The sequence below is a fragment of the Clarias gariepinus genome, chromosome 8 (genome assembly GCF_024256425.1).
Source record: "Clarias gariepinus isolate MV-2021 ecotype Netherlands chromosome 8, CGAR_prim_01v2, whole genome shotgun sequence".
Taxonomy (NCBI): Eukaryota; Metazoa; Chordata; class Actinopteri; order Siluriformes; family Clariidae; genus Clarias; species Clarias gariepinus.
In genome coordinates, this window is record NC_071107.1 from 26718438 (window position 1) to 26727283 (window position 8846).

Sequence of the window (8846 nt, forward strand, 5' to 3'; positions counted from 1 at the left end):
TTAACCAATAAAAGTCAGACACTAGACAAAATGATGGTACCCCTAACTTAATAGTTTGTTGCACAACCTTTTAAGGCAATCACTTCAATCAACTGTCAATGAGACTTTTGCACCTCTCAGCAGGTATTTTGGCCCACTCCTTATGAACAAACTGCTCCAGTTGTTTCCGGTTTGAAGGGCGCCTTTTCCAACGGCTCCTTCCAAAGATGCTCAATAGGATTGAGGTCATGGCTTATAGAAGGCCACTTTAGAATAGTCCAATGTTTTCTGGTTAGACATTCTTGGGTGTTTTTAGCTGTGTGTTTTGGGTCATTGTCCTGTTGCAAGACACATGACCTGCGACTGAGACCAAGCTTTTTGACATTCTCTCTATAGACCTTGAAATCTTAATCTCAGTCTTGAGTTTTTTATTGTTCCCTGCACAAATTCAAGAAGCCCTGTACCAGATGCAGCAAAGCAGCCCCAGAACATAACAGAGCCTCCTCCATGTTTCACAGTAGGGACAGTGTTCTTTTCTTGATATGCTTCATTTTTCTGTCTGTGAACATAGAGCTGATGTGTCTAGGCAAAAAGTTCCATCTGTCCATAATACGTGCATTCTCCCAGATGCTTTGTGGTTTGTCAACATGTAGTTTGGAATATTCCAGTCTGGCTTTTTTATGATTTGTTTTCAACAATGGGGTCCTCCTTGGTCATCTCCCATGTAGTCAACTTTGACTCAAACAACGACGGATGGTGCGATCTGACTCTGATGTTTCTTGGGCTTGAAGTTTACCTTGGATCTCTTTGGCTACGTTTACGTTTGTCAGGTAAATGTGACCCTAGATTTTTTGCTATGTGTCTGTGTAAACAGAAAAAAAAAATGATGCATTCTGATATTTGTGCTATCGATATATAGATATGTGCTAATGTGTTTGTCATGTAAACAGACAGATCAGATTTCCTGAGTCATTGTGTTCTGTACGTCATTAAAACTGCGACTTCTTCGTAGTTTAATGACGTAATATTATTCTCCGGTGGAAGCACGTGTGGAATTATAACATCGCAGGTGACATGGAAAAGAAAAAAGCACCCAGCCCCCTTTAATGCTTATAACATTAAGAAATCAGTTTTTGGTGAATGAAGCATATGCGCAGGCTGCAATTATGCTGTTTTTTTCATTCTTCTCCGTTTTAAAACCATGGTGAGGTTTCGCGAACTTTGCATATATCGCAGAGCGATATAAACGATATGCGATATAAACGATACAAAATTGGTCTACGATAGAGATTCTAATTCTATTGCACTATCACGTTAATGCATGTTTGATGACGCAATCTATCTGCGAAATTTAGAGCAACGAGCTGCAGCCGGCTGCAACGCATCATCTTGAATAAACATGGCTGAAAGCGTCAGGGAAACAGAGAGACGGTAGAGAGACGCGGCTTTACATTTACATTTACATTTAGGCATTTGGCAGACGCTCTTATCCGTAGCGATCTTATCCATGGCTTTAAAGCCATGATCAGAGCTATTGATCCCCGAGATGAGGTGCCAAGCCGCAAATACTTCACAGAAACAGAGATGCCAAAATTGTATGCCGAGCTCCGCGAAAATGTTAAAAAAGAGCTGTGTGACTTGAAATACTTTGCTACTACAACGGACCTGTGGTCGAGCCGTACCATGAAGCCTTTCCTCAGTTTGACCATTCACTATATAACGGATGATTGGAATCTTGGCAGCTGGTGTTTGCGGGCGTCGTACTTCCCCGCTGAACATACAAGGAATGTATCGCACAAGGACTCAAGGGCGAGTCATTGGGTTTTAAAGAAGAACGCCAAGTTTGCATTATTACTGATAACGGAACATACGTGGTCAAGGCAGCGTCTCTGAATGATTGGACCAGGCTCCAGTGTTTTGGACACAGGCTGCACCTCGCCATCGGTAGGTTAAAACATTTTGTGCATAAGCCTAATATTAATATTTTAATATATATATATATATATATTTATATATATATATATATATATATATATATATATATATAAACCCACTTGGTATTATATGAATTGTTTTTGTTATATATATATATATATATATATATATATATATATATATATATATATATAACAAAAATAATTCATATAATAGTGCATAATTATAATATTTTAACATTATACTGTAATATTTGTGACTTTCTAAAAGGCACTACATTTAGTTTATTTATCTGCAACATTGTGTTGTTTAATTACAGTTTTGCTTTTGCACAATAAATGTTCTCAAAACGACATGCAACGTTTCTTTATTTCTAATATATATATATATATATATATATATATATATATATATATATATATAGCAGTTTGGCTTTCTTAAGGGTCTATGTAACCTGTTCTGAAATGGTTCTATTATAATTTATATATCGCAATATATATCGTTATCGCAAGAGGCTGCAATGTATATCGCAATATGGATTTTAGGCCATATCGCCCATCCCTAGCAGAGCATCAAGCATACTTCACATTCGTCCATCTTGGCTAGTGTGTAGCGCAAGAACCTCCCTTTAAGTATGCCCGATGATTCAGATGGTATGGGAAAGTGTAAACACGCGCTGAGGACACGTGTACCAGATATGAGTCATAGTTGGAAGAACGTGTAAAAAGACTGTCAAAAAAATTAGATATAGGCAACAAATCAGAATTGGGCATCAATTCAATTCAATTTTATTTATATAGCGCTTTTAACAATGGTCATTGTCTCAAAGCAGCTTCACCAAAATGAAAGAATATATATTTTTTTTTTTAAGAAAAGAAAATATTGTGCCTCCGAGTGGCGCAGTGGTAAAGTGCTCGCCCTATCATCTGGGGAGTGCTGGTTCGAACCCCGGGTGATGCTGTTTTCCTCTCACAGCCGGAGGCACAGAGAGAGCTGATTGGCCAAGCTCTCTCAGGGGGGCGGGATGAGAGGTACTTGCGCTCCCACATTAATCACGGCTCTACAGCTAATCAGGGGCGTCTGTGAGCTCGCGCACGCGGAAGGAGCGCTTTCCTCCGAGTGTGTTACTCCGCCCCTAACAGTGCGTGAGCAAGCAGTTCGAAAAGATGCGGTCGGCTGACGTCACGCGGTTCGGAGGAAACACGTGATAGTCTTCGCCCTCCCGAATGAGTGGTAGTAGTAGCCTTCATGTGGGAGCCCCCTAGTGACGGGGAGGAATTGGCTACGACTAATATTGGGGAGAAAATTGGAAAAACCAATTAATGTTTTGGACTCTGTGATGGTCTCTGTTGTAGGGTTTCAGCTCTTAGTCAGAGGTTAATCGAATCTTTAAGGATTCAGGTTGATTTTATTTTACTGATTTAATACTTATGGCATGACATTTAGTGTATGTTACCCATTTTGTTTATCCCGTGGCCAACAATGATAATACAAAATCTGGTATTTACTGATTATAAGGAGTATATAAGATCTGATATAAGATAAGATATAAGAATTATAAGATCTGGGCAAATGTTAGACTTAAAAAAAACATGGCCAAAACAACAGTTCTTTATAAATTGAACAACTCTATGATACATGAAACTACGCTACTTGAACACACACACACACACACACACACAATGTACATACAAACAGTTTGGAGGGTGAAAGTTAACAGGGTTTTGAGAAAAAAAGGCTGCAAATTTCTAGTACTGGTCACTAGATCTAAAAAAGTCACAAGAGCAGGGCCTTGGGTTTAATCTGTTTGGTTTCGTATTGGGCACCAATTTTCAGAAAGGTATGAAGCTTTGTTTGTTTAGTTGCGTTGCAGTTCCCTGCAACTCAGAGTGAAGCTGTAAAACTGTCTCCTTTGTTTACCAGATTGCCGATTTACACTATTGTGGTCAAAGTTAACCCTAGCCATCTGGTGCTAACATGGTTTCTGGCACGGTGGGCTTCCTTTCCATGATTGAGTTAAGTTTCTTTAAACCTTTGTAGTCAGGTAAGCATGATTCATAATACTTCCTCTGTAGTGAGCCTGTGTGCTCCTTTAAACTGTCGCGAATGTGCGAACGCTTCTTGTTTTTATAGGAACCGGAGCCTCTAACAGCTGCTGCAGTGACACGATGGCTTTATTAATCAACAACTATCTCTTTTAATTAGAAGGCAGGGTTTATTCGCCATGTTGGGCATGGCACTTTGTCCCATTCATAAGTAATAGGACTGCATAATATAAAGTCGTTGTTTAATACCAATTATTGATATGGCAATGTAAAACTACGATTAACAGTGATGATGAGATAAGCATGTTAGTGATCTAGACAGCAAGAAAAATACACATAACTTTTTTAAACAGCACTTATATAAATTTGTAAAATATTAATTAACTGCATAAATAAAAGAATAAATAAGTGCAAACATGAGCAATTATGAATTATGCGCATTATAAATCAGAATAGGTGTAAACTTTTTGCACCTGTTCTACAGGCTAACATACAGTAAAGGGCACATAAAGTTGGTGGCTTTGCTAATGATTGCGTTCAACATTAATAATATACCCATTACACTTGAAGCCATGACCACTAAAATCTGACACGTTTTTTCTCTAAAACCCCTCTGTCTCTGACCTTCTCAGTTTCTGTTCTCCTTGTTTGTTTTGTTCGTCAAAACCTTGTGTTTGGAGGCTTTGGAGCTCCAGGACACTGTAGGAGAAAAAAATGTAGACTCATTCAAATAAAAACATATTCATCACCTGAACACAATATATCTTTGGAAAAACCAACATCAAAAAGAAATAAATATATAATAATAAAATAAGTAAATTTAAAAAAGAAAAACAAAAATCTAAAGCTAAAATATATACTGTTTTGCTTTTGATGCCAGCTGCCATGTCCATTTCAAATAGCACTGTAAATAGTAAGCTCTGAAGACATTTTAAATAAAACACAGTTTTCCCTTGAGGTTTAAGAACTAAGCTACTTCACAATTATACCAATCTTGTATCAATGAAAAAATATTGCATAGATAAGTCATAGAATTAGCATATTCATCTAGTCTGGTAAATTTAATTATTTTTTTAAACAACACCAATATAAATTTGTAAAATATAATTTAACCGTTCAACGAATCCCTACCAAAATTTATTTCATAGCAGTCCCGATTGAGCCGCACGAAACGGTGTAGTAGCAGCTAAAAATAGTAACTAATTCTATTCATCTCAGGCAGCAGCTTAAAATATGAACCAATGCTATTCACCTCAGGTAGCAGTTAAAAATATACACTAATTCTACTCACCTCAGGTAACAGTTAAAAATAGTAAATAATTCTATAAACCTCAAGCAGCAGCTAAAAATACGAACCGATGCTACTCACCTCGGGTAACAGTTAAAAATATGCAATAATGCTAATCACCCCAGGAGAATTCTAGAAAGTGCAGACGTCTGGGCAGAGTCACACTATTGCTCAGCCAATCAGAAGTGCAAGTGCAAGCTGTCTCCAGGCAGTGTCACAATTTTGCTGAGGTAATCAGAAGCACAAAAGGTGCTGAGGTAATCAGAAGCACAAAAACTTGAGGTACACAACCGAGGTACACAACCAATAACTATTATAATAGTTACAATAACAAATCTTCTTCTTTGTCTTTCGGCTGTTCCCTTTCAGGGGTCGCCACAGCGAATCATCTGCCTCCATCTCAAGTTCAAGTTCAAGTTCAAGTAGGCTTTATTGTCATTACAACCATATACAGTTAGTACACAGTGAAACGAAACAACGTTCCTCCAGGACCAAGGTGCTACATGCAACATAAATCTACAACATAAATTAACAGAGACACTAAACTAGCTAACCAAGAGGCCTAGTTAGCTGGCTAGCAGAGACAGGACAGAGAGACCTAACATAAATTACAACATAAATTAACAAAAAACTAACTAGCTAAGTATAACATTTTTATAGACAACATAAAGTGTAAACCTTTTTCCAGATGGCAGGAGTGTGAAGTGTGTGTGAGAGGGGTGTGTCCGATCAGCCACAATGCTGGTGGCTTTGCGGATGCAGCGTGTGGTGTAGATGTCTTCAATAGAGGGGAGAGAGACCCCGATGATCTTCTCCGCTGTCCTCACTATCCGCTGTAGGGTTTTGCGATCCGATATGGCACAATTCCCAAACCAGACAGTGATGCAGCCGCTCAGAATGCTCTCGATAGTTCCTCTATAGAAGGTGGTCAGGATCGGTGGTGGAAGCTGGGCCTTTCTCAGTCTTCTCAGAAAGAAGAGACGCTGTTGGGCTTTCTTGTGTAGGAAGCTGGTGTTGAGGGACCAGCTGAGGTCCTTCTCTAGGTGGACACCCAGGAATTTGATGTTTTCGACGATTCCCACAGAGGAGCCGTTGATGCTCAGCGGAGAATGGTCGCCTCGTGTCCTCCTAAAGTCAACAACCATCTCCTTTGTCTTGTCAACATTTAGAGACAGGTTGTTGTCTTTACACCAGTCCGTTAGCCTCTGCACTTCCTCCCTGTATGCTGACTCGTCGTTCTTGCTAATGAGACCCACCACGGTCGTGTCATCAGCGAACTTAATGATGTGGTTCGAACTGTGTGTTGCTACACAGTCGTGAGTCAGCAGTGTGAACAGCAGGGGACTGAGCACGCAGCCTTGTGGGGCCCCAGTGCTCAGTGTGGTGGTGCTGGAGGTGCAGTTTCCGATCCGTACTGACTGAGGCCTACCGGTCAGAAAGTCCAGGATCCAGTTGCAGAGGGAGGTGTTCAGGCCCAACAGGTTCAGCTTCCCAATCAGTTGTTGGGGGATGATAGTGTTGAATGCTGAGCTGAAATCTATGTACAGCATTCGAACATATGTGTCTTTCTTGTCCAAGTGTGTGAGGGCAAGATGTAGTGTAGTGGAGATGGCATCGTCCGTTGAGCGGTTAGGACGATACGCAAACTGCAGTGGGTCCAGTGAGGAGGGCAGCAGGGTCTTGATGTGTCTCATGACGAGCCGCTCAAAGCACTTCATGATAGTGGGTGTGAGTGCAACGGGACGGTAGTCATTGAGACAGGACACAGTAGACTTCTTGGGCACTGGGACGATGGTGGTGGCCTTGAAGCACGTGGGAACGACGGCGCTGCTCAGAGAGATGTTGAAGATGTCTGTGAGAACATCTGCCAGCTGTTCAGCACATTCTCTGAGCACTCTGCCTGGGATGTTGTCTGGTCCAGCAGCTTTACGTGGGTTGACTCTGCGTAGAGTTTTCCTCACCTCAGCTGTAGTGAGACACAGCACCTGGTCATTCGGAGAAGGGGTGGTCTTTCTCGCCGCCACGTCGTTCTGCCTGTCAAACCGAGCATAGAAGTTATTCAGCGCATCTGGAAGGGAGCCGTCACTGTCACAGGCAGTTGATGTCGTCCTGTAGTGAGTGATGGCTTGTAAACCCTGCCACATGCGCCGTGTGTCGCCGCTGTCCCTGAAGTGATTGTGGATTCTCTGGGCGTGTGCGCGCTTTGCCTCTCTGATGGCCCGAGAAAGTTTGGCCCTTGCTGTTCTGAGGGCCACCTTGTCTCCCGCTTTGAAGGCAGAGTCTCTGGTCCTCAGAAGTGCACGCACTTCCGCAGTAATCCACGGTTTCTGGTTGGGTCGTGAGATGATGTTCTTGGAGACAGTGACGTCATCGGTGCACTTGTTGATGTAGCTGGTCACTGATGACGTGATGATCTAACCCTATCCTCTGCATCCTCTTCTCTCACACTAACTAACTTCATGTCCTCTCTCACTGCATCCATAACTTCATGTCCTCTCTCACTGCATCCATACACATGCATCAGTTACAATAACAAATGCCAACAAATAACTATTGGTTGTGTACCTCAAGTTTTTGTGCTTCTGAGTATGCAGCCGTATTTTTTTGTCTTTTGTTGATATATGGGAAGGGTAGTCTACAGAGTTTTGCACATTACAATTAATTTTAAAAATTTAGTTTTTACATGTAGCAGGTAAAAATATTAACCAATGTTATTCATCTCTGAAGAATTCTGGAAAGTGCAGGCCATCTCCAGGCTGTGTCACAATATTGCTCAGTGCAATCTTCAGTTACACAAACAATAGTCGCAGCCTTTCTCTTTAGTCGATAATTGAAGGGTGCTCTAAATGGTTGCCAGGGGCGTGGCTTATTAGCATCATGATAAACGCAAAAAGACAGTAAAGTGCTGGGTTTTAAACTTTAAGTGAGAAAAAGAGAGAAGGTTTATCAATAAACAGTTGTGAAGGCGGAGGGGGGTGGGGGGGCACGCACACTGCTCTGGGTCAGACACAGACAACGGCAAACAGGAACTAAGCTCTTAAACAAATGCTTCCCAACAGAATACCGTAGATCCGATCGACAAAATTCTTTCACCGTGAGTGGCAGGAACTTTCAGACTACAACATATTGAATTCTCTTGAATTGAATGCCTGTAAAATGTATTATACTGACGTGGCGACAGTGTAAAAACAACCTCCGACACCCTCCGATGTTAAATGCGAGCCAAAAATGTAGTACTTTTGAACGGCAAACGAAGGAAAGAAATTAAGCTCTCAAGTGAGTAAACTAGAAAGCAAGATAAATACACAAAACTTACCGTCAAATAATTTTTTTTCCTCAATAACAATAATACATATTTTATTTATTTTTTTAAGCATGGCAAATCTCTTGCAGTCAATTTTTATACCTGTTTTAAACACATACACACATGCATACACATTTTATAGAAATGCACTTGGTTAATTTAATTTGCCTTACATTGTTGAATAAGGATGGGTTCCAAAACCAAAAATCTATAATAATTAAATGTTTGTTTTTTCAACACAGAAAAGCAATTAATTATCAACATTGATTCAACATTATTTAGCATTGAATAATCA